The sequence below is a fragment of the Lepidochelys kempii genome, chromosome 5 (assembly GCF_965140285.1).
Source record: "Lepidochelys kempii isolate rLepKem1 chromosome 5, rLepKem1.hap1, whole genome shotgun sequence".
Lineage (NCBI taxonomy): Eukaryota > Metazoa > Chordata > Testudines > Cheloniidae > Lepidochelys > Lepidochelys kempii.
Genome location: NC_136384.1, coordinates 111,241,360 through 111,268,836, shown reverse-complemented (window position 1 = coordinate 111,268,836; position 27,477 = coordinate 111,241,360). Strand labels below are relative to the sequence as shown.

The 27,477-nt window shown below is 41.6% G+C and overlaps 1 protein-coding gene across 3 annotated transcripts in view; it reads right to left on the bottom strand.

The window, feature by feature from the left end:
* The window catches only part of SH3GL2 (SH3 domain containing GRB2 like 2, endophilin A1), a 144,629-nt gene that overhangs the window by 49,170 nt on the left and 67,982 nt on the right, over nucleotides 1-27,477 (bottom strand). The window contains exon 1 of one of the 3 annotated variants that reach the window (XM_073345469.2): nucleotides 23,766-23,844. The exons of the other annotated variants lie outside the window; for them this stretch is intronic. The gene's annotated coding sequence lies outside the window, so the exon portion shown is untranslated. Of the gene's footprint in view, nucleotides 1-23,765; nucleotides 23,845-27,477 lie in introns of those variants that run through there. 3 annotated transcript variants of the gene reach the window in all.

The window sequence follows — 27,477 nt, the reverse complement described above, 5'->3', positions numbered from 1 at the left end:
GGATATGTGCTAGAATTATGTTCTTAAAATATGTTTGGCAGGCAGTGCATAAACCCAGTTTGCCCTAGAAAAGGAATATGTATTTGTATGTCACCAGGCAGACTACAATGAAGGCACATTTATATAAAATGGGAAACAAAGCCATCAACCCAGTGAGTGAGGGAGATAGCCTCTTGCCGGGGTCTGAACCTCAAATGATAACCAACTGACTGTATACAATATTACTGTATTATAAAAGTGTATCAGGTACAGTCTTTTATGAAAGCTAATGACATGATGGTGGGTCATATCGTGAAATGTATGTATTAACACTCTAGGAGGAAATATTGTTACTTAAAGATATTATGCTTTAAAGTCCACACCAGAGAGAAGACAGATATCTATCTGTCGTCAATTAAATTAAGCAAGATGTGTCCAAAAACCATGGAAGCATCATTTACATTTGAATCAGCAGAGAGATGGGAAGTCCACAGGAATGGAACACCACCATGAGGTCATCCTAAATCTGGAGACAAAATAGTGAGTTGGGGAAGATATAATGAAAGAAAAACCATCCTGATTTCCATTACTGGACAGACTTAAGGAGCCAGAGATCTTGCAAGCTGAGAAATATAGGACCTTCAGCCAAGAGGGTTGAAATCTCTAGGAACTGAATTTATGTGAGACTTGCTTAGGCAAAGATCTTTCACCTATAAAGACAAGGGAAACCAGTATCTTGTACTTCTATGCCTTGTCTTGACTGAGAGAGGGTCAGCCATGGTTGGAAAGCAATGATAAGAAACCTACCTTGAACCAAGGCTGTAGTTTGTCGAGTTAAATCCTCTCCCTTAGAAAATGTATTTTACCTTTTTTTTTTTTTTTGCTTGTGACAGTTTAATCTTTATCCTTTGTATTTGAACTCACTTAAAACCCCTCTTTTTTTGATGGAATGAACTTGTTTTAATTTTACCCTAAAAGAACTCAGTGCTATGTTTGAATTAATGTAATTGTTAACGCAAATTAAAGTCATAAGCCATGCTTCTGTCTCTGTAAAGGAGCAATGAACCTTATTAATTCTCTGAGTGTTCCAGGGGAGGGCAGCACACAACAGGGCAGATGGTTTGGGAAAAGTCTGCAAGTGGGGGTGTGGTGGGGTCACCTTGCAAGTAGTAACCAAGACTGATGGAGACCTGGGTGGAGCTGCTGTGTTATAGACAGGCTGCTGGAATTAGAGTTGCTGAATGAGGACTGCTTAACACACCCTCAGTGTGCTTGCATGCTTGTATACTGGCTGGGAGCATCTACACAGGGAGCTACAGCAGCAGAGCATTTTAAGGCACTCAGGGTTACAGGACAATCTCTCACTAGTCTGGGTTGCACCTGAAAAACATCACAGCCTGAGTCACCTCTCATTTACACCAATGGAACTTCAATAGCGTTATTTCTGTTTTATAAATGTACCAAGGAGAGGTGTAAGGACTTTGTGGTTGTACGTGAGAGATTTTACATGGCAAAAATTTTTTAAAAAACCCTTCCAATTAGGGAACTACCCTACCAAACATAGTGAGAGGACCAAAAAAGTGTCACCGAGGCTAAACAAAGTAAAAGAAGCAGTTAGAGGCAAAAAGGCATCCTTTAAAAACTGGAAGTTAAATCCTAGTGAGGAAAATGGAAAGAAGCAAAAACTCTGGTAAGTGAAGTGTAAAAATATAATTAGGAAGGCCAAAAAAGAATTTGAAGAACAGCTAGCCAAAAACTCAAAGTAACAGCAAAAATTTTTTTAAGTACATCAGAAGCAGGAAGCCTGCTAAACAACCAGTGGGGCCACTGGATGATTGAGATGCTACAGGAGCACTCAAGGGCGATAAGGCCATTGGAGAGAAACTAAATTAATTCTTTGCATCAGTCTTCATGGATGAGGATGTGAGGGAAATTCCCAAAACTGAGCCATTCATTTTAGGTGACAATCTGAGGAACTGTCCCAGATTGAGGTGTCATTAGAGGTGGTTTTGGAACAAATTGATAAATTAAACAGTAATAAGTCACCAGGAGTATTCACCCAAGAGTTCTGACAGGGCTCAAATGTGAAATTGCAGAACTACTAACTGTGATATGTAACCTATCAATTAAATCAGCTTCTGTACCAGATGACTGGAGGATAGCTACTGTGATGCCAATTTTTAAAAAGGGCTCCAGAGATGACCCCAGCCATTTCAGGCCGGTAAGCCTGACTTCAGTACTGGGCAAATTGGTTGAAACTATAATAAAGAACAGGTTTATCAGACATATAGATGAATATGATTTGTTGGGGAAAAGTTAACATGGTTTTTATAAAGGGAAATCATGCCTTACCAATCTACTAGAATTATTTGAGGGGTCAACAAGTATGATCCAGTGGATGTAGTGTACTTAGATTTTCAGAAAGCCTTTGACAAGGTCCCTCACTAAAGGCTCTTAAGCAAAGTAAGCTGTCATGGGGTAAGAGAGGTGGTCCTCTCATGGATCAGTGACTGGTTAAAAAGAGATAGGAAACAAAGCATAGGAATAAATGGTCAATTTTCAGAATAGATAAAGGTAAATAGTGGTGTCCCCCCCCCAGGGGTCTGTACTGGGACCAGTACTGTTCAACATATTCATAAATGTTCTGGAAAAGGGGATAAGCAGTGAGGTGGCAAAATTTGCAGGTGATACAAAACTACTCAGGATAGTTTAGTCCAAAGCAGACTGTGAAGAGTTACAAAGTGATCTCATAAAACTGGGTGACTGAGCAACAAAATGGCAGATGAAATTCAGTGTTGATAAATGCAAAGCAATGCACAGTGGAAAACAATCCAACTATACAGATAAAATGATGGGGTCTAAATTAGGCTAGTTCTCTGAAAACATCCACTCAATGTACAGCGGCTGTCAAAAAGGCTGACAATGTTGGGAATCAAGGAAAGAGAGAGATAAGACAGAAAATATCATATTGCCTCCATATAAATCCATGGTATGCCCACATCTTGAATACCGTGTGCAGATCTGGTTGCCTCATCTCAAAAAAAGATATTTTGGAATTGGAAAAGGTATAGAAAAGGGCAACAAAAATGATTAGGGGTATATAACAGCTTTCATATGAGGAGAGATTCATAAGACTGGGACTTTTCAGCTTGAAAAGAGACAACTAAGGGAGGATATGATAGAGTTCTATAAAACCATGACTGGTGTGGAGAAGATAAATAAGGAAGAGTTATTTATTCCTCAAACATGAGAGCTAGGGGTCACCAAATGAAACGAATAGAAAACAGGTCTGAAGCAAATAAAAGGAAGTATTTCTTCATACAACGCACAACCTGTGGAACTCTTTTCCGGAGGACGTTGTGAAGGCCAAGACTATAACAGGGTTAAAAAAAGAACTAGATAAGTTTGTGGAGGATAGCTCTGTAGCCAGTGATTTTAGTTTATAATCCATTTATTGTGTGATGTTATGATTAATCTATGTTACATTACATAGGTTCATTGTATGTTAGAGTTAATTTGTAAGATTATAAAAGTATAAGATTGATCAGTATTTAAAGGAACCTAGTATTAGACTTGAGTAAAACAAGCTGAAGTGCAAGAAACCATAGGCTGACACCTGCAAGACTTTAGCTTAGCTATTTTAGGCCTTGAAGACACGAAATGATTACTTAAACCAATGACCAAGAAATAACCCAATGCTCTAAGATTATGGGAAAAGAGGTACCAAGTGGTAATATTGCACAAAATTACCCAGAAGATTACTATTAGATGATAAAAATACTGTAAAAGTGCATCTTGTCTCAAATGTGTCTTAACTACAGGATACAGGTTGTGCTAATGAGAACAAAGAGAACTTATACAGCCTATAGAAAATTGGGGTCCCTTAAGTTTTCAGATGACAAAGACCAAGAAGAGAAAAGAGGCTTGACACTTTTATGGACATGAGTCAAATGTAGACAGAATCACTTCATAAAAAGAGGGTGCTCAGAATAGGAAAATTGAGCTCCCTATGGGAGACTCCAGCAGAAGCCATCTCTCTGCTGATGATCAAGCCATGAGAGACCCATCAGACCCCAACACTGTTGTTAAGGATGTGAGTATAACTATATTTGTAACTGTACAGAATTTCTATATGCTTCGGTAATCATAACTTTAAGTGTAACTTTAATAAAACTTGTAAAATAGACTAGACTTTGTACTGGTGAATGTGCATGTGGTCATGACCCTTGGTCTTTATGTGTTCCCAGAGACTAACTCTGAAGCAAGTAGCGGAAGTGACTTTCACTCTGTTAAGCTTGAAACAGTAGCTGCCAGAGCCGAACCCACAGTGGTATAATACCACATTACAAAATTCACTTTAAAAGGCAACAGGTCCATCAGTGGCTATTAGCCAGGATGGACAGGAAATCAAAACCATGCTTTGAAGTGTCCCTAGCCTCTGTTTGCCAGAAGCTGGGAACGGGTGACAGGGAATGAATCATTTGATGATTACCTGTCCTGTTCAATCCCTCTGAAGCACCTGGCATTGGCCACTGTCAGAAGACAGGACAGATGGACCATTGGTCTGACCCAGTATGGCCATTCTTAAGTTCTACACTGCCAATTAAATAAATGAGCCATTAATCTATACGTAACTTTTGTGAGGCCAGATAATCAATTCTGCTTAGCCATTCAAGGACATTGTGATGTTCAGTTTAAATGTTTCATTGTATAATTAACTGTTAAGACTTAATAAGCTTCCCTCTCTGTTACAGGCAACCAGGAGTTGTAAACTAAGTTATTTGATTGCACTGTAATGAGATGTTTGAACTATTCCACAGCAGCCTGCTGCACCTAATAAAGGGTTTTTACTGTAGCAACTTTTCCAAATAAGGTAAGTAAGTGCCAGTTACTCACTGTGCCCTTTCAGAAGGAATGCTGATTTTTCAATTACCCATGTCCATCTTCTCAGTAGTGAAAGTGGTCAGAGATTTTCAAATAGGCCTCCGTAGCTTTTGGAGAAATATTCTGATGCAGTACCTGGCGTTGCTATTATCTCTGCTCAGTAGGTTCCATGATTTAAGGTGAAAAGGACTTATTTTGTTATTTAAAAGCCATTTGTTTTCTATGTTTTCTGGCGCTAACTGATCATTGCTGGGGCCAAAAAGGACCCAGAGTCAGATTTTAAAGGTATTTAGGCGCTTAACAATGACAACAGGCGCCTGGTGATATTTCTGACAGCACTTAGGACCCTAGGCACTTTTGAAAATCCCACAAGGTGCCTATATCCCTCTTTGGGCGTCTAAATGCTTTTTAAAATCTGACCCTAAGTAAAAGCCTTTGGTGATTTGAGAGGAAGAATGGTTCTGTAGTTAAGGTACTGAACTGTATCAAGAGATCTGGGTTCAAATTCCACTATTAGTGCATGCTTCCTTTATGACCATAGACAAGTCACTATGGCTCAGAAGCTATTTAGGTTTTGCTTCACTCAGAATTGCAAGGTCTCAACGGTTTAGGAACCTAAGTCTCATTTTCAAAAGTGATTTAGGCACTAGGCTCCCAAATCCCATTGACTTTCATCTGGGCCTAAATCTCTCTATACCTCAGTAGTCATGATACTTTCCTTGTTAGTTTACACTGAGAGCTCTTCAAGGCAGGGAGTGGCTGTCTCTCCAGCTGGGCACTGAATGTCTAAGTGCTATTGTAATATAAATAATTAATAATAACCCAGTTCTTAGCTTATGCAGTCCACATATAATATGTAGTATTTTTAAAACAATTTCCATCTTCTAATTTTTTTCTAAATTACCAGTTTGTTTACAACATTACATTTATCTTAACATTTCTGGCTTAGGACAAAGTCTTCGCTTTGGCTCTAACAAGAATGAGCTGGTTGGTTTTAGATGTCAGAAAAAGAACTTATGCTTAAGAATCCATTTGTAAAGAAAGCAAATCTTAAAAAAAAAAAAAAAGAGTTTGAGTGATTACTGGTGCAAATTAAAAAATAAAACTACAGAGCATCTCAGCATATGTGAAACTGTTGGCATGACTAATCAACCAACAGCTTAGGAAGATTTTCCTGTATGGTTTGCAATTTATCTGCAAAAAACTGGGAAACAGACCTTATAATTTTAGGGAGAAAAAACTGAGTTTTATGATCAGTTTCACATGCATCATAACTTATGCTCACAGATCTTATTGTAGCATATGCAAAGTCAGAATCTTTTAACTTAAGTATTCATAAACAGTGCACCTGGATCTCTAAAATCAATTGTGTTATATCAGAAGTAGGAAACAGAAGAAATCTTATAACTGCAGAAACAAAATTATGTGGATCAATGCAATTAACTTGCAAGCTAAGAAGGAAATAACAGGCTGATGACCTGTGGCAAAATATTTCAGCACAGATGGACACCCCACTGATGACATAAAAGTGCTGCATGTATCCATGCTGTGGAAGACAGAGCATGAATTTTTCATTAGGGGTGAATACTTGAACCTCTCAGGTTTTATACTCTCCATAAGGAATCCAATTAAACAGTATGTGTAAGTAATGCAGTATATTATACGGTACAATATTCAATACAATTTTAACAATCCCTCACAACTGTGTTTTGGCTTATATTCTGGTCCAAGTCAGTCCTTACATTCGTGACCTGAATTCATATTACACGTATAATTGTGCCCGTGGAGCTCTATGTATTTACTACTGAGTTACATTTGTACATTTAAAAAAAAAATCTTTCCTTAAAGATGATGAACATAAGCCTCCTTTTTGGTGTAGGGCATTGTCAAACTGACTTTTACTTGTTATTTGCCACGACAGTACTGATACACGTCACATGGATTTTAAACATGCTGGTAGCGCTCTTGACATGTGAGCTGCAGAGCCTGCTGTTACAAGTAAGCAATGGGAAGACAGACCTATTTGCTGCCTTCAGTCTCCTTAATCTGACTTTTGTATTACGCCAATTCCAAGCTGGAATTTCAATGGTACGTGGCTCCTAAATTAGCCCAGAAATAAATATTCAGAGAAGAGAGGGTTTTAAGGGAGCAGGGCATAGCTTTGCAATGCAGAGCCATAAAAGTGCCATCTTAAAATATGTGCACAAGTATATATGTTGACTTCACATCTGATAATTTTCAAGCACAATGCTTCATACACTACTGATTTTTAAAATCCTTTTAAAAACTGTGTTTATGTATCAAAAAAGCAAATCTTAGGACCCTCAATTAGGTCCTCAATTAGGCACAATTAAAAATGCAACCTTTGCTACTACATAGTGCTTGTGGTAATTACCGAAAGCACGGGAAGATAGCAGCAGCAGCACAGTTCAACCAACGATGAATATCAACTTTTTACAGCACCTGTTGCACCTATTACTTCAGGCACATAGTGCCTAATTCATCTCAATTAAGACCTTGATTCTCAAAAGAATCACTGTTCTTGAGCACATGCAGAGCTTTAAGCACATACTTCAGTTCAATTGATTTCACATGCTTAAATGGTCTCCTATATTGTCAGAGTTATACAGCAATGAGTTTTGTGTTCTCCATACCTAGATCTCAGACAAGCTATGGGACAGAAATCACGGTAGGTGGAGGATTATAGGAATAATTCTGAAGACATATGTAAAGCATACGGTCTTTTGTAGGAGATTAATTTTTTTTAAAGATCCATTATGCTATTGTACAATTTTAGGCATGACAAGAATCTCTCTCTGTGTCATAGAAAACTACTATACAGAAATAGCAACAGAATCCACCCCTCACCCCAACACTGCAACCTATACCATTAATTAGAAAACAATTCTTTTCTGCAAGCATTCTCTTTGGCAGGTAATTTAAAATGTGATAAAACACATGGATGGCTGTCAAATTTATTTCTCAAACATGAATGTTTGTCAAAATCTATTATTTATTATTATTACATAAGACACTCTACAACACATTGAAAACTGGTAAATATGCTAGCTTTTCTTCCATCAGTGTTAAAGAAACATTCTTTTCAGTTAAGGTCATATCACGTAGTTTGTTTTGGTTAATTGTCTCCGACTCTGTGATTTGTGCTCTAAATTCTGAACAATATTTTATGCCCAGAAATGAATCTTCCAATTAAGCTCCACATTTCGTGTTTCAAGTTCTGAATGCTTAATGAGCAGTACTGTATAATATTCCTTGTGTGAAGAACTCCTGCAGTATTACAGAGGAAGAAAATTAGCAAAATCAACTGGTCAGTCCCCAGGACAGGAATACATTTAAGGAAGAGAACAGACTTCCACATCTCACCGGCTTTCACTATTGTTCAGTCTTTTTCCTTCAGCTTACACAAATGCGTAAATGTGCACACCATAACAGATAGCCCAGGGGAGTGAACTCAGGTTTACAATTCACACAGGGAGCATTGCTGAAGTCACAGACCCACAAGAGCACAACTCGAAGGGTTATGAACAACAGCAGGGTTTCAAAAATGAATTTGGCCATGTATTCATATTAATACAGTCATCTAGAGTCCTGACCCGTCCCCACTATTCACCCTTCTGAAAAACCATCTCAGATAGCTTGCACTCACTCTCCAACCCCCAACACTCCCAAATACTGCATCACACAAACAGGGTTGCAATCCTAGCAGTTTCATTACTGGTTCAGCCAACATGATGGTTTTATTTTTGATCATAGGAAAGTCAGATGGACCGAGTCAGAAACCATACATGAACAAAAACAATACCAGACTTGAAGGAGAGAAAAACAGAGGCCCTGTCTCTCTAGATCTTTTTAAAGTATCCCAGAATAGTCCTAGGTCTGAGACAAAATTAAAGCAACCACATTAAAGCATTTGCACAGAGATGTTTTCACCAGTTAGCATTAAGGTAACTGCTGCCCAGGCCAGGAGACAACAGGGGTGAGCTTGTCCCCACCAGGAGACAACAGGGGTGAGTTTATTTTGTAGGGTGTCAAATGTAACTGGAAGGGTTTGGGAGTGGGAGAGAGTTAGGCACTACAGTAATAGGATTACTTGGTGGTGCATTTTGTTTTATTTCTAAATATGGGGAAGGAACCCAGCCCTAACCCTAGAATTTTTGCACCCATAGGCAATCACCTTTTCTGCCTGTATTGTACAGCCAGCTCCGCTGGAGCATAGTCAGAGGTCCAAGTCCTGTTTCCCTATTCTTCACCCATAGTTTTACAGGAAAGATGCTTACCACAGCTCCCTCCCTTTTCACAAACTCCCCACATCTCAGTTAGAATCATAGAAGATTAGGGTTGGAAGAGACCCCAGGAGGTCATCTAGTCCAACCCCCTGCTCAAAGCAGGACCAACCCCAACTAAATCATCCCAGCCAGGGCTTTGTCAAGCTGGGCCTTAATAACCTCTAAGGATGGAGATTCTACCACCTCCCTAGGTAACCCATTCCAGTGCTTCAGCCTCCCAATGAAATAGTTTTTCCTAATATCCAAGGTAGACCTCTCCCATTGTAACTTGAGACCCTTGCTTCTTGTTCTGCCACCACTGAGGACAGCCTAGCTCCATCCTCTTTGGAACCCCCCTTTAAGGTAGTTGAAGGCTGCTATCAAATCCCCCTCACACTTCTCTTCTGCATACTAAATAAGTCCAGTTCCCTCAGCCTCTCCTCATGTCATGTGCCCCAGCTCCCTAATCATTTTTGTTGCCCTCTGCCTACCATATTTGCTATTCTTTCTGCACATCAGGATGGTTTGTTTTGCACCCTCAATAAGGCTCTTTAAAATACAGTTATACTCTTGTATCCCTTCCCTTCTCACAAGCACCCTATGGGCATCTAACTACCTCTCCAAAACCCAGCATGCTGGTGTCTCCATTCCTCCTCAGGACAAGCTCCCTACTCCTGTCTCCCTCATAGGCCTCCCTCCCATCACAGGGCTGTTGCAGTGTCCAGCTACAACTCAGAGACATCCCAGGTGCTGTGTTTGTAAAATCTTGCACTAGTTGGTGAACAGGGCCATGGGGGAGACAGAATAGCACTGAGGAAGCAGTAGGGTGCTACAGAAACTACACCACTCAACCAAGTGCTACAAAGTTTATGAGGTTTGACAGGAGAGGTATTAAGATGCCTCACAATGAATTCTCAAAAGGTTAGCTTACTATGGGGAGATAGGAGATAGCCATGAGGGGCCATGCTAGATGTATCAGGAAAGGCAGGCATGAGAAGCCTCCAGTTCTTTGGTAGCTTATGACTGAACCTGCAAACTGATCACTAGTTCTGATTTCCTATGTGTGGTGTCAATTTTTATACATTCAATGTAGGAAACATGCAGTGCAGTGACAGGCAAAGATTGGCGTTTACTGACTTGTGCATTTCCAATCTCAACCATAATGTTGCTCCCATATAATTTTTCTGCAATTAATTGCTTGATTTCTTAAAATGGAAAAACAACAAAAAAATATGAAGCATATGGCTGCAACATATTTATTTGCCCGTGCAATGGTTCGGCTGCACATTTAAAAGTGTGCCTGTTAGTACAAATTCAAACAACTGTACATATCTGACCTGACGATTCAAAGGCATACATCAGTACTTGCAGGTGTGCTGGTGCTTCCATTCATTTCCTCCTCGATTCAGAATTTAGATGCAGTTTGGGGCAGGAAGGGGTATTTCCATTTACATCCAGAATGTGACCTTGTATGGTTATTTTAAGTGTTTAATTTATAAAATACTAATAATGGACATGGCTTCTCAGTAAGAAATCACTTCCTTGGGGCACGGGGACAGATAATGAACCAATGATCTGTTATAAGAGATTATACAGTTTAATCCCTGCAGGAAAAATAGTCCCTTCAATATGATGGTACCATTACTACTAAGCTTCAGTGGAGCCAGTTCCTTAAAATATCTCCAGTGTTGACTAAACTTTAATCACACATAACGGAGGGGTTTTAGACTGTTATTGCTGTTGTCAGTCAATCCACGTACTCTCTGCATTAAGTAGATCTCTCAGTTCTTAGGTGAAATGCTTAATATGCAAGACTTAATCATTTATTCTGAGAACCCTGCCCGTGTGTTGTCTAAGTTCCACCAACATTTTTTCCCTGTTGTTTTGTACCATGCTGAGCTGTCCCGGGCTGCAGCTATTAGCTTTTTTCCAGATGCAGGAAGGAGCATTGTCTACATTCAGGTCAGAGTAAAATGCAGGATTAGAAAAGTGATAACAGTTTAACATTGCATCCTGGCAGCTTCTCATCCTACAACAGGGTTATCCAAGTCATGAGCAAATGGGGCTAAGCTGATGGGACTTTCAGACCAACAAATAAACGCTAAACAAAACAACTGTCAAGGCAAAATGACTCATGAAAGCATCTGTGTATTATTTCTATGCATGTGTCTTTTCATAGCTACATGATCCAAATTTGTTTTTTGCAGGAGGATTTCTAATTCCTAGAAATTGCTAAACCTCTTGGACAGGCCCTCTGCATCTGTAGTCTTGATTACTGAACCCGCTTCTTCTCTGTCCTCCCCCTCCCACACATTGCCTCCTTCTTCAGTCCACATGAAAAGACACCACTAAGATTATCTTCCTTGCCCATCATCACTTTGAACACTTCAAAAATAATTGGTACTGAACAAAACTCACAAAAGCATTTAAACTCCATGGGACAGGGATGATCTTTTTGTTGTGTGTTTACACAGCACGCAGCACAATGGAGGTGCTGACCCAGGATTAGTACTCTTAAGTACTACGGATTACATATGACACTAAATAATAATTTGGCTTTTCTACTGGGGTGAAACAAGCTGTTAATCTAGAAAGAATGGTTTATTTAGTTATACACTGGCTAATATTTTGGCTCCATCAAAGGGAGAAGTTTTCAAGTCAGTTCACAAGACAGCTCTGGCTAAACCATTCTCTCATATGGTTTTGCCAGATAATGTATCTGTAGCTGAGAAATGCTAGAACTTCATTCAGAAACCTATCAGACATATTTCTGAACACAGTCTAGCTCCAGCTACATCGTGTGGCCAAACTGTGGTAGACTATGGTTCAGTAAGTGCTATGTTTGACTACATTTTAAATCTAGGACATAATTTCCTCCTCATGCTGACAGGGGCTTCAGAAACTTAGCTCCTGGACATACCATGAAGCAATTGTAACTGCATCTACTCTTTGATGTCAAATGCTACCAAACTGAGGGCTAAGTTATTAGGATTTTATTAAGCTTTTTTCAAATAGTAGCTATAAACAAAGATGGAAAAGGGTGATATTTATACCTTGCTGTGCAATGGACAATAATGAAGAGTCCATAGTCTTTGTGTGTTAAAAGAATCTTCTTTGGGTTTAGTTTATGCAATGAGCTAGTGTGCGTGCTTTCACCTCTCAACATCTGGTTTCAAATCCTGCTTAAGTCGACTAGTGAGAATGTGTTTGATGTCAGTCTTGTCCCTAGAGACCACCTGTCTATATCATCAAACCACCACCGAGTTCAGAAAGGGCAGCAATCTCCATCTGAGAAAAGTTCCTAGAAGGGGCTGAAGTGCACAAGCAGAACTGGAATTTACACAGGGCCTGTTGCTTTATGCTTATCATAATCCTATTAATCATTGACTGTCATGACTACAAAATGCAGCAGGCTGATTAGGACTCTCATTCGTCCAGAGGGTAGAAGAGGTGATGTGGCCTAAAATCCAACAGACTTAGAGCTTTTCAAGTAACTGTAACCAATCACTAAATTGCCAGATGTTATGATGCTTTTCCTACCTCGAAGCTCTTAAAGAGACAGAAAAAAAAAAGTCATCTTCTAGGTACAAAAGGCAGAGAGCACACAGTTACCTGAAATGGATCAGGACAAGGTTCAGTCAGGCTCTTGGAAGTCAATGAAATAGAGAATTTATGGCTACATTCAGTATTGATTCCCACTTACATCCTCTTTCCCCCCACCCGCCACCCAAGGAACACAATTGCTGGAAGGGATTACTTACTGAGACAGCAAAACCTCTACAAAAGACTGCCCTTAATGGGTCTCCTTCCCTCTTGAAAAAATCTTTATTAGAAGTCTCCTTCTGTTAAGCAGCTGGTTTTTGTCAGCTGAGCAGTTTCTTGAGCCAGCTTTTACTGTATATGAATAGGTCTAAGTTATTCTGATTTTTGTGTGTGCATATAAACATCTGATTTCACAGATCTAGAATTTTAGCCAAAGTTACTGATAAACATACATGTCAGAGACAGAAATTAAGATTTGACATTTCCAGTCTTCTTATAGACTGTCAAAACATTTCCATTATGTTTTTGTTCAGTACATATATTTTAAAGTATTAACTATCTTTTACGTTACAGCCAACAATGTATGGGTATAACAGGCACTTGGAATTTTAAAAATCAGACAGGATTAAGTCCTAAATATGTACTGCAGGAAACATCTTTGTTGGGAAGAGGATGGGCTAGTTGTGTCTTTTCCATCCATAATTTCCACAATGCTACAAAATGTAATATTGATTCACCCTATTCCACGCTAACATTTGTAGATGTAGAGTTACAGTGGGAGTACAACCCCTTAATAGAAGTGGTAGAAGACGAATATTCCTTGAACAGCATGAAAGAGTTGCAAGCAGCAGCAGAGACATCCAGTGAGAAAGACAAGGTTCAAAAAGGGAAGCGGAAAGACAAAGAGCTGAAGAAATGGTGGCACCCATAGGAAAAAACAAATGAAAAGATCCAGAAGCAGAAACAGAGGAAAGACAAAAACAAGAAAAATGGAGGAAAGAAAATAATGCAGAAATAGAAAACGGAAGAGGAAGTCGTAGAAAGAACCATGAGTAGCAAAGTAATTATAAGGAGAGAGCATGAGAGAGAGAGATAAATACCCAGTCAAAGGGAGCGGTTCTGAATCCCACAAAACCCAGGATAAGAAGGAAGTCTGGGACAGTGCAATAAGGACAGCTCATATTCACCAACATGTCAAATCTGAGCCAGATGAGCGATACAGTAGGAGGAAGAGAGCCACCAGACCATGAGAAATGACAGTGAAATGACAGATGGAGTCTTTCAAGTGTGGAGGGAATACAAGTGAGGTCCCTGTGAAAGAGAGAGGGTACAAGAGATTTTCTTTAGGCTGGTGGCTTAAATTTCTGCAAAACTGCATAGGGGAAGGTTTATAACCCTCTTGAAGGAGTCTGGGCCAAGTTCTTCTCTCTTAGGGTGAAATGTACCCCTATATAGAGGGGCACAAGTTCTGTGCACCACCTAAGACCTACAACAGTACTGAATTCATCCCTGCACCAGGAAGCGTCTCTTAGAGGCAACGGACAGAAGGAGCTGAAATGTCATATTGTTCAACATCTTCATTAATGAGCTGGATGATGGGATGGATTGCACCCTCAGCAAGTTTGCAGAGGACACTAAGCTGTGGGGAGAGGTAGATACTCTGGACCCTATCCCTACCCTCCAGCGTAACCTAGACAAATTGGAGGGTTGGACCGAAAGAAATCTGATGAGGTTCAGCAAGGACAAGTGAAGAGTCCTACACTTAGGATGGAAGAATCCCATGCACCGCTACAGGCTGGGGACTGACTGGCTAAGCAGCAGTCCTGCAGAAAAGGACTTGGGGATTACAGTGGATGAGAAGTTGGATATGAGTCAGCAGTGTGCCCTTGTTGCCAAGAAGGCTAACGGCATATTGGGCTGCCTTAGTAGCAGTGTTGCCAGCAGATTGAGGGAAGGGATTATTCCCCTCTATTCAGCACGGATGAGGCCACATCTGGAGTATTGCGTCCAGTTTTGGGCCTCCCACTACAGAAAGGATGTGGACAAATTGGGGAGAGTCCAGTGGAGGGCAATGAAAATGATCAGGGGGCTGGGGCACATGACTTCTGAGGAGAGGCTGAGGGAACTGGGTTTATTTAGTCTGCAGAAGAGAAGAGTGAGGGGGGATTTGATAGCAGCCTTCAATTACCTGAAGGGGGGTTCCGCAGAGGATGGAGCTAGGCTGTTCTCAGTGGTGGCACATGACAGAACTATCAACATGAAGAGAGGGGGAAAAAAGCTGTGTTTGGACAGGAAGACAGTCCAAAAAAAGCAATCTGGTAGCAACAAAAGTATCTCTCCATATTATGAAATATGTACTGGTATTTGTAGTAACATGTGGAATCATAAAATCATCAAATGCATAGGCTACATTTAGTTCTCCTCTACTAGTTACAACATTTACTGTATCTCTCTGGTAGTACGTCTTGCTGAATCACAGAGAAATCTAAACTCTTGTAGAGTCTTGAACCTCAAAAGCTCTTGACTCATTTGCAGTCTTGTATTCAGTTACACACCCTGTAATGTTCTCACATTCTAACTTGTTTTGTTTTACCGATTCCATAGCAAAAATTGTTTCCTCATAACTAAAACACTTAACAAGCAGAGAAATATCCCTATTCTTCAAGGAGGAAAGAATTCAATATTGCACTAATCTAAAGTGTACAGTGGTTGCCACTAAAGTGTCAACTTTACCCTCCATTGCCACACAAAGTAGCGTGCTAGAAACATTTTCCTCTATTAACACTGTGTGGTAATGGATTTCAATGGGAGTTAGACACCTTGCTACTTTCAAAAATCCCATTAGGAACCTATCCGCATCTATACATGCCTCAGTGCCTTTAAAAATCTGGCCCCAAGTAGCTAATCCCACAGCCTTTACTCACCCAAGTAGGCTCATTGGAGACTACTTACTTGAGTGACCAGTGCAGAATTGGTCTCTAAATCCAAGAGTACATATCATAAGGACAGTACACCAGAACAGATACAATAAAAAGGACATTTGAGTAATTATACTGTTTGATCAGAATATGGAAACTACGTAGAATACTTTATACTTCCATATGTTTCTCACAGTAAATTTGACAACTGCTGGTTTACAGACCAGTTAATCCAGACAGAGTCTGTTCTAACCTTTGGCAAAGAAAATCAGAAGATCTATATGGACAATGTACAGGAAAGCAATTTGTTCTGAACACTAATGTTTTTATCTGAAAACTAATTTATTTTAATACCTAACAGATCTGTTATGTACAGGGATAGAACTGTAAAAAAAGTTTCAGTGTAACAATTTAGAAAGCTAGTAAATTGGGTGAGTAACCTGAAAAAAAATATTACTCTTATCCAAGAAACACTGAACTAGAGGAATGAGAGAATTGTATGCTTGATGGGAGAAGTCCATTACACTAGCAAATCAGTGTCACAGCCAGCACAATGATGTGTTGGTCTCAAACATGCCACAGAAATCAAATAATAAGCTATTTCAATTTGCTATATTTCTAACACAATACAAACAAAAACCTTAGAGCGTTCACTCCATCAAAACATATTGCTGCCTGACTACATCACCTCAATTCCCTACAAGAAGAACAGAACTATTACAGTGGACTCCTTATTGTTATTACAGTGGAAGAGCTCAGTATTATCCTAATTCAAAATATGAAAGGTGCCCAGTACAAAGAGAGAACATTTTCTTTTCTTTTAATTAAGGACTCATGAAATGTAGGACTCTCATAAATTGTCAGGTTGACAGCCCTGGTAAAAAAAACAAAACAACCCTCTATACATAGAATGACAGTAAAACCTTCCCTAAAAGTTGCCATCACACCTGTTTCTGGCAGCAACAACCCTAGAAGTGAAAGATGAATTAGATCTCCTTACAATTCTTGTTTTCCAACAAGTCTGCCAATTAGCACCAAGTATGCTGGGAGATTAGGAACTGGACTGAAATAATTAATTCCTGGTAACAATTTTTAGTTCTTCTTACCGACCTGATCACGATATGAACTGGTGACTCAGTTCGAAGACTCTGCGTCCCATTACCAACCCATGAACTATAACTACCTTCAATCAGTGCAATTTTATGGTCACAAGATTCCATGTGAGAATGTGTCCACAGCCCTTACTTTGTCTACATGGATAGTTTCATGTTAGCAGTCTATTGCAGATCTGTTCAGAAAATGGGTGGGAGGCATATTGTGAAAAATATATTCCTGTTTTTCATCAACATTTTCCAGCAGTCTTGAAATAGTTGCTTTTCCTTCTCTTGCCTAAATATTCTGTCGCCCACTTCCTCAGATAATTCAATGTGGTGTAGTAGCTCCTAGGATTCCCTAAACACATCTCTTTCTCCTGAGGAAGAAAGTGGGCAGATTTTTCTTTCACTAATATCAGAGGAGGACCTATAGCTAGCAATCTGAAAAGTGCACCCAGACTGGCCAGTGAACTATTCCCACTCCTCAACTGTCAGCAGCCTCTCAAAAGAGGATATGTTGTTTTGCACAAGGGGCCGAATTAATTCTTGGTGTAACTTTGCAGAAGTCAGTGGATGTACTGAATGCAGTTAAGTCAGCGATTCTCAACCTATGGCCCAATTAGCACACAGCTGTGGACCAGCTCAGCTGTGCGCTAAAGGCCACGGAGTCCAGACTGCCAGCTGCCACGTGGCCCCACACAGCAGGGTGCGGGATTGTGTCAGGGTCTGGAGCTGGGGTCCTGAATTCTCCCCTGGCCCCGCACGGCAGTGTTCAGGGTTGGGGGTTCCCACGCAGCAGGGTTCAGGGTCCCTGCCCTGTGCTCAGCTCTCTGCGGAGGGGTCTCTGGGTGGAGGTTGCTGGGCATAATGGTTGGGTGAGGGGCTAGGTAGGGGGCACTGTGGTTCTCAACCTGCGGCCAAAGTAACACTTTGTGGGCTGCATACGCGGCCCACAATGATAAATAGGTTGAGAACCACTGAGTTAAGTCAGTGGAAGTTGAAGGCACTCAGGACCTTGCAGGCCTGGGCTCATGATTTCTAAAACAGAAGATGCGGCTACATATACTGTAGACATCTAGAATGGGTGAAGAGAAGAATTAGATAAAGAACAGAAATAAACCCTGCCAAGTAATAACATAAGAAATGATACCCTAGAAAAACTGTAAGCCCTGTCTTGCAGGCTAAATAGCTGCCTATACCCAAGAGAGGCGAGAACATGGATCCAGAGCATTCTAGATTTTCTTGTTGTTGTTGCAACCTCTAACGACTTTCAGGTAGCCCTCAACCTAAAAGGTAAGCACACGTGCCTGCGGTGTAAATACAAGGGATGTCCTAGAATGTATGTAGTAGGTCATTGCTTGAAAAAGTAGTAGAAGCAGAGCAGTGACTATTTATATTAATAGCCAATCCAGAAATGCTACACACTAGTGTTCTGTCAAGCAAAGAGGGAGATGAAACATAGCATGAGCCTGTTTTAATGAACTGAAGCCCCAGGGGTGTACAACAACCAAAATCAGCCTATAAAAATAGATCAGAGTGTTGGTGAGAACACCCATCACATAATACCTGCTGCACATCAGGATTTCTCCTTCACATCCAAGAAATAAATTTAATAAAATCTCAAAGTAATTATTTTCATCACCCTTGGAGGCCTCATTGCAAACTGCTCAGCAAGTCAAAACTCAGATATTCATTGATAAGATTTTCTGTGTCCCCCTCTAAGTGGGCAGTACCTAAGGCCTGGTCTACAGTACACAGGTCAAAGTAAGGCAGCTTACATCAACCTAATTATGTCAGTGTACACACTACAGCCCTCCTCCCACTGATTTAAGTGCCCTACTACACCAACATAACTCCACCTCCACAAGAGGCGTAGGACTTATGTCGATGTAGATAGGGTGACACAGTGTCTATGGGACGGGGAGCTGAGAGTCTGGGGGCCAGCCGGGCTCTCAGCGGGGAGCTGCCCTGGGTCTCAGCCCCCACACTGCCCCTCCTGGAGGGGATGTGCACCACTGACAGAAGGAGGATATTGTGGACATTAACCACCTCAGTAATTACTGTGGCGGCTGTAAGTTGACCTAACATAGGTCAACTTACGTCTGTAGTGTTGACATGTCCTAAGTCTTCCAGTCATAATAGGTCTTATACTGATGTTCTAACCTCCTGCAAGATACAAATCCACTTGCCACAGACCATGGAAGCAAAGATTTGTACTACAAGAGATTTATTTATTCTCTTGTTAACATGTGTCATAAACATAAAGGGAAGGGTGAAATCTTTGAAATTCCCTTTGAAATCTCTCCTGGCCAGAGAAAAAAATCCTCTCACCTGTAAAGGGTTAAGAAGCTAAAGGTAACCTCACTGCACCTGACCAAAATGACCAATGAGGAGACAAGATACTTTCAAAAGCTGGGAGGAGGGAGAGAAACAAAGGGTCTGTGTGTCTGTCTATATGCTGTTTCTGCTGGGGATAGACCAGGAATGGAGTCTTAGAACTTTTAGTAAGTAATCTAGCTAGGTATGTGTTAGATTATGATTTCTTTAAATGGCTGAGAAAAGAATTGTGCTGAATAGAATAACTATTTCTGTCTGTGTATCTTTTTTGTAACTTAAGGTTTTGCCTAGAGGGGTTCTCTATGTTTTTGAATCTAATTACCCTGTAAGATATCTACCATCCTGATTTTACAGGGGGGATTTCTTTATTTCTATTTATTAAAAGTCTTCTTGTAAGAAAACTGAATGCTTTTTCATTGTTGTTGGATCCAAAGGTTTGGGTCTGTGGTCACCTATGCAAATTGGTGAGGCTTTTTATCCAACATTTCCCAGAAAAGGGGGGGTGCAAGTGTTTGGAGGATTGTTCATTGTTCTTAAGATCCAAGGGTCTGGATCTGTAGTCACCTAGGCAAATTGGTGAGGCTTTTTACCAAACCTTGTCCAGAAAGTGGGGTGCAAGGTTTTGGGAAGTATTTTGAAGGGAAAGATGTGTCCAAACAGCTCTTCCCCAGTAACCAGTATTTGTTTGGTGGTGGTAGCAGCCAATCCAAGGACAACGGGTGGAATATTTTGTACCTTGGGGAAGTTTTGACCTAAGCTGGTAAAGAGAAGCTTAGGAGGTTTTTCATGCAGGTCCCCACATCTGTACCCTAGCGTTCAGAGTGGGGAAGGAACCTTGACAACATGCTTTGCAGCTCCATAGCACCTTCCATCAAAGGACCATTAATGACCTAAATCTCAGAACACTCCTGGGGATATTTGTCATTGTTATCCTTATTTTATAAAAGGGGTGTTTGAAGCACAGAGAGGGTGGCTTTCAAAGGCACAAAGGGCAGCTAGGCACACAACTCTCATTGAAAGTCAAGGATGGCTAGGTGCCTAACACTCATCTGAAACATTAAAAATCTCCCCTGGAGGGTTTAAGAGACATGGCTGAGACCACATGAGGAATCCACGGTAGAGACAGGGAGATCTACTGATCCTCAGTTCTGTTCAAGTCCATTTTCCTCCCTATTTCTTGTGTGTGTGTGTGTGTGTATTAATTACATACACATAATCTATCTTTAAGCTAGATTCTGCAACCTATATTTGCATTGACTTCTACCCTACCCCTTGAGCAGTCCTACTGATTATTGACATGACATCAGAACACATGTACCATATCACCTATCTATGCTTGTGTGTTAGAAGTCATTTTTCTATATAGATTGTCAGGGAACACTTGCCCACTTTAGGATATGGGACCAATTACTGTGGCAGCTATAATGGGCCAGATCCTCAAATGGTGTACATTGGCACAGCTTTGTCGAAGTCAATGGAGCTACACTAATTTGAACCAGTTGACTCACTAGATATATCATCTGTTTACTTGTTGCCTTGCAGAATGCAAACCCCATCTCTTTAACATAGCTTTTCCACAGCAACTCTCTCAAACGTAACAGTATCCTTGCCCTTTGTCTCCTACTCTGTGCATAGTAATTTACCCCAAGGCTACATGAGTAAAATACTAGCAAACCCAAATGATAGTGTTTTACACTCACTTTCCAATGGTGAGTAGGAATCAGGATATACATATGTCCCAACTATAATCTCAAGGCTATTTATGCTGGCAAGGATGATAGGAAAGTATTGTTGTACTTATTCTGTGGAAGGCTACTCTGATACCACAGTGACCTTATAAAAGCCTAGTTAGACAACTCAATATGGCCTTGGCTTTCAGTCTTAAAGCAGGTCTACTCAGTTCTTTCTGCACATCAAACAGTCTTGGGTCCATTGAATGATCTTGGAGACCCTCACTCTTGGGTGTTGTGCCTCTTTCTAAAACGTAACTCTAGGCAACAAGAAGTGCTATTGATAGGAAAATTGGAGCTGGTTCATGGGGTGCGAAGGGCGGGGGGAATTGTTCTCTTTCTAGCAATCCTTTTGATAATGATAATATAAAAACTTTCAAACCTGAGAATGGTAGGTGTCATTTTGGAACTGGAGCTATTTTTCACAGCTCCTTTAATGAGCCTTGAACAAATGATTTTAATCACTTATGGAATATGGTCAGGCTGAGGTGCCTCCTTGACAGGGAAGTCCTGGAGATGCTGATTTAATGACTTTGCTATTCTTAGCTTAGAATTACTGTAATTCATTATTTGCAGGGCATACAGAGGGTGACCTCCACAAACTCCAATTAATACAGAATGCAGCTGATCAGCTTCTCACTGGGACCAGCAAGTCACCCTTAATTCTTATCTGTCATCACTGGCCCCCACAGAAGTTCTGAATCAGCTGTATGATTTTGTTACATTTTAAAAATATCAGCACTGCAGATCCATGCTGTCCTTTGGAACTTTCAAGATTAATAGGGGTCAGACATAGATCAAAGGAACATTATAACACTAAAACATATTACATGAAGAAAAGGAGTACTTGTGGCACCTTAGAGACTAACCAATTTATTTGAGCCACAAGTACTCCTTTTCTTTCTGCGAAGACAGACTAACACGGCTGTTACTCTGAAACATATTACATGCTTGCTCACTCATGCAAGCTACTTCTCCACAGTCCTATGCAACTGCAAAATAAACTTGCATCCATGAGGAAACTGAGGGGGAGGGTATATTTTCACCAGATTCATGACAAGAACAAGTAGGTTCTATTGAGTGACAGGAAATTCTGAAAAATAAAAATGGCTTCTTGTCCCAGCAAAGCTTGAATCTAAAGAAAAGATAAGGAGATCACTTCCGGTCTCCATAAGCCTATTTCATTATTGCGGAGGTAGTTTTCTCATATGCCGGCGAGAACAGGAAAGTAGAAATGTTGAATGCACTAGATTCATTGAACTAAAACAGTGTAGATCCCTACATTGCCAGCATTATCATCAGCGCTTACTCATCTAGTACCTTTCCCAACTCCCTAAAATCTGTCACTGTCCACCCCTTGACTCTGGCACTCTAACTCTCCTTCTCAGCAAGAGGGAAGGGCTTCTCTTCAACTACAGGAATATTCTCAAAGACAGTTTCATCACCTGTAGTCCCCTTCTTAGCTCAGACTGCTCATTTCCTTCCATCATCCATAAACAAAATCCTGACAATCATCCTGGGCCCAGAATTTTCCTTCTCCTCCCACATCTTCTATGTCTAAAAATCTGCCTATCACCACTACCACAAAACTTCCTGTGCCCCTTGCTGACTTGACTCCACCTCTGCTGAAATCTTCACCTCACCTCAGACTGTCCCTGCAGCCTCCCTAAGTTCCATCTCGCCAGTTGAGAGCATGCCCAGAACACTGCTGCTGGCCTTTTCACACCTACAAAGAAATATGACCACAATTCTCCATCCTCAAACATCTTCAAAACCCTCCCCCTCTGCATTAAGTTTCAGGATCCAATTCAACACAGAGATCCTTAGACAAGACTCTGTTCTGCCTCTCTCAGGTGGTGCACCATAGAAGACAGCACAGAAAAGGGCAGGTCAAGGTGGCTTTAAGCCCCCTTTATGCATCTTAGAAGCAAGTATGCTCTGGGAGCTAGTGTTACCCACTTCATATGCTAGAGGAAGCATGGGGAATTGCAGTCAGTTCCCAACTTTCATTATCCTAACTTCTCATTAATTCTTAATGGTTTAAATTGCACATTTTCTGGAATTTTTAGCTCAGGCAAGACAATTTCGTACAGAACAAGTGGCACCAGAAGCTCTAAAAAGATTCGTGTTCTGTTGCTTGGAAACAATTTTGCCACAACTCCCTTCCAATCCATCCTCCAACGGCAAGTTAATCTAGCTGTAATTCTTACTGTTCAACTAAAAAATGGATACAGCCTAAATCACAATCCCATAGAATCTCCAGATAACTAGTCACACAACTACCTTAGAGTAAGAGTCATATGTTAAAAGAACATTAAGGTTGTAAAGTCAGGCACTCAAAAGTTAGGGAATGCCAGAATTACAGTTGCCCATGCAACCTTAATTCAGCCCCCTTTGTGCATATGCATTACTATACAGTCTTTTATTACATGATCATGTGTGATTTTTTTCTGCTTCATTCAGTGCATAGGATGGATGCTCACTTAATGAGCAGCTAGTCAATATTTTGTTTTATCCTCACTGTTTGATGTGTGGCCCCAGGCCTTATTTACTTTGCACTATTCAACCCGTGTTCTGATTAAGTTCTTCGTGGGCATGTCTGTGGCACTCTTCACTATAGCAACTGCATATTTCACAAACATTTATTTTTACAGCACTCCTGTGAGGTACAGGCAACCTTAATTCTGCCATTTCCTCTCTCAAGTACTAGACTTTACAACCTTAATGTTCTTTTAATGTATTTTTGTGTGTGTTTTATATATCTACACGCACAAAGAATAACTAAAGTGTCCTAGACAGAGTCCTTCATTGAGCATGTCCTCATTTTGAAATATTAAGAGGTACACGCTGTCAGACATTTGGATGACTCCAACCAAATTTAATTGTAGCTATGCAGCTAAAGGTCTATGCAAATGTAAGACAATCAGGGCAAAAGATACAAAATTGAAAAAGCACTTTGGCCTCCCAAGTAAATTTAAATAGGTATTTTTTTACCTTGATTTCTGCTCTGAAGTCACAGGTCTTGTTGAAAGGTCTGCTTGATGGATGGCTGGTCTTTCTGTGACTCCCAGATGTAATTAAAACTGTATCAAGTTGTTGTAAGGCTTAAACTACAAGACCTGCCAACAGTCATTGGCACAACCTTACCAGGTCAGCTGAAAATTTCATTTCTTTACTATAAAACATGTGCAGTAATTACATGGAGAGATACTAGAACATTGTGGTTCCAGCAAATTTATCAATTTCTGATCCTCCAAGAGTGAATGGAGTGGCCAAATCTGTGGTCCTTATAATAATTAAACTCTTAATGCAGTCCATTATATTCATATTTTATTAAATATGGATGCACACCAAACTGAGTGTTTTTATAGATTAATTCTTTTTAAGTTATACTAAAAGGGATCTTCTTTAAAATATCTACATTTGCAAATACATGAGAGTTTTACAGAATGAAGAGAGAGTCTGGCCCAGTGAAACTAATCTAAAAAGACAATAATATAAACAACTCAGATTATTTTTCTACAATTGTGTTTCATTTTTCCTTAAGGAAGGGACAATTTCCTTATAGTTTGGGCATAAGGCAAAGTTCACTCATGCATGGATAATCTCATAAATCCCTCCCTGCTGAATTTTTCATAAGCCTTAATTTCATTGTAATGAAATATCTAAAAGCTCTCTCCTCACTAGAGCAAATGGGATATGCGACTCCACCCTAGAACTTGACCTGATTTTTCCCTCCAACTCTTTGTTCAATTCACATGTATTTCAGTTAATGACAGTGACTGGGCAAGTACAGGTAGATGAAAAGTGTGTTTAGATGCAGAGAGCTAGATTTTCAGCTGGTGTAAATAGATGTAGCTCCAGTGAAATCAATGGAGCTATGCCAAATGTACACCCGCTGGGAATCTGTCCCTCAATCAGCAACCAAACCCACTTTTTGGCCTAAAGGTTAATATACACCAGCCAGGCTTGTTCTTGCTGAAGCTATGATGATTTATAGCAGCTGAGGATCTGGCATCCAGTGCAGTGAGGCTCCTGTGTGGACACATTCCTGTATTTACTTTTTGGGCATAAGGTATGTTTTTACCTCATTAAGATCTTCCCTCTCCCTTGCCCTGCCGGCAAAGAGAGGCCACTTGAACTTTTCCAAGTCCTAGCGAGATATTTTCCACACTAAATCATCATTAAGCTGAAAGCTTGTCTACCCCAAAGAGTTGAGTTGGTGTAACTTAAGGTGTGATTTTAAACAAGTTTACTTAAAGTGACTTAGGCTAAGCTGAAATAAGCCTGGTTTAAACAAAAATAAGAGTGTCCACACAGACTTTTGAACCAGTTCAACTATGGAATCCAGGCATGCCCCAGTGAAATGGATTATCTGTGAAAGGAGAAGCACAGATATCTCCTAGTTGACATAGATGCTTAGGGAGGCAAGGAGTGAGCAGCAACAGCTGCCATCATTTTGGCGAGGGTTGGTGCCACCAGGAGCTAGTCATCCAGGTAAGAGAACACAGAGTGTCCCAGGTAGCGCAGGTGGGCTGCGATAACTGCAAAGACCTTGGTGAAGACCCCTGGGGACATGGCAATGCTGAAAGGGAGGATTCTGAACTGATAGTGATCGTCACCCATGTGGAAGCAGAGGAATTTGAGGTGGTCTGGGTGGATATTGATATGGAAGTAAGCATCTTTCATGCCAGAGCTGCAAACCATGCCCCCTGGGAAGGGAGGGAATGATTGATGCTAGCGTCACCATATGGAACTTGGTCTTCCTGATGAAGATGTTGAGTAAGTGGAGACTGAGGGTAGGGCGGAGGCCCCTGCCCTTCTTTGGGATGAGAAAGCGCGGAGAGTAGAAGGCCTTGGCAACGAAGAGGGTGGGCATGAGAGCGGAAGGTGAGGAACTCTATAGAGTAGGCATGTTGCATGATTTCCAGGATCCAGCAATCTGTGGTGATCTTGCCCCAGTGGGCTGAATAGGGCAAGATGGCCCCTGAAGTTGGGGAGCAGGGTGGAAGTGCTGATGCAGAGGTTCACAGAGCTCAAACAGATGCATCAAAATTGGGCCTTCAGTTGGTGCCGTGGCGTGATGGGGGAGATTATGGTGGCCAACGGGTGTGGATGCGGGGGCTAAGGCACTGTGGGGCATGCTCGTCATACTGGGTGTAGGCAGGGTGGTATGGGGGAGGGGTAGGAGTAGGAGTGTGGGCGGAAAGGTGGCTTATGTTGCTGGCGATGGGAGGGGTGGGTGAGGGTTGTAAATCCTCAGACTGCAGAGTAGCCCCAGAGTCCTTCAGGGAGTGGAGGGCCTCATCCATCTTAGTGAAGAACAGTTTGTCCTCATTGACATGAAGGTCCTGGATGGTGGATTGGACCTCCCTGGGACAGCCCGAGGATTGCAGTCAGGCCTCTTGGCGCATACCACCACCCATGGCCAGGGAGCAGGAGGATGTGTCTGCTGCATCCACTGCTGCCTGGAGGTAGATCTTGGCCATCAAGTGGCCTTCTTCCACCAAAGGCTTGGAACTTGTGATGATGGTCTTGCAGAATATCCTCCAAGAACTCTGCCAGCTTGGCCTAATTATTAAAATTATACTTTGCCAGCAGAACCAGGTAGTTCAAAATGCAGACTTGCAGGGCTGTGGAGAAGTAAAGTGCGTGTCGGAGCTGGGTCCAGGCACTCTGCTGTCTTTCCCAGTGGGGTGGAGGTGGGGGAGTGCTGTCTTGCCCATTCTGTTGCCAGGTGTACCACCAGCAAGGCCAGGGCAGCTCCCTTGGACAGCACAAAGTAGTGACATTCTGCCCCGAGGCATCAGGGCGCAGGATGCTGGTGTGTGCCAGACTTCTCATGCAGGGTGGAGCATGGCCTTGTTAATGGGCAGAGCCACATGTGCTAGTCCACAAGGCTGAAGAGTGTCCAGCAGCTGATGGGATTGGTCCTGGACCTCCTCCAAGGGATACCCAAATCAAGGCCCACCTCCTGCAGCAACTCCTGGTACTGGTGGTGATCACTGGGAGGTGAGAGGGTTGGTAGAATCAGGACTCCATCCAGATAGGAGGATGCTGCCTGCGGGACTTGGTGGCACTGGATCATGCTCTGGTTCTGCTTCTAGGTCTGAGATGGTTCTGGTGGAGAGGCCCAGATGGAAAGGTGTAAGACCTGTGAAAGTGGGTACAGGTGGTGGTGCAGATCTTATGCGGGCCATTTCTGCCATGGAGCTGGGACCGGTGGGTACTGTGGGCCATAAGGATACCACCCTGGTGGGACCAGGGGGATAGCCTGTCTAGTGCAGTGGACATGCCCAGGAGTCTAATCTGTGCCAGGACAACAAAGAGAACAACATCACTTCTGCTGAAAAGCCCTCTGAGACCAAAGAGGCCTCCAGTAGTGGCAGGGCCATTAATGCAGGTGGTCCCACGACCGTTGGGTGTGGATCCCAGCCCGAAAGCAGTGGTGCATCCATCAATGTAGGTTGCCACCAAGCCGAGATGAGTGTGAGGGTGGGTACAACACATCGAGTTGTGCCATGAGGAGCAGCAGTTCAACTCATCTGAGCATCCAGGGCACATCCTGGTGACTGCTGAAGTGGGGGAGAGTGTGGGGCCTCCTGTTGAGATGGAGGAACACGCCTTGGAGGGTTATCAAAGTGCATGGCCAGCATGTGAGACAATGGTACCAGTGCGGCCTCCTTCCCTCTTGGCCTTCCCCCTC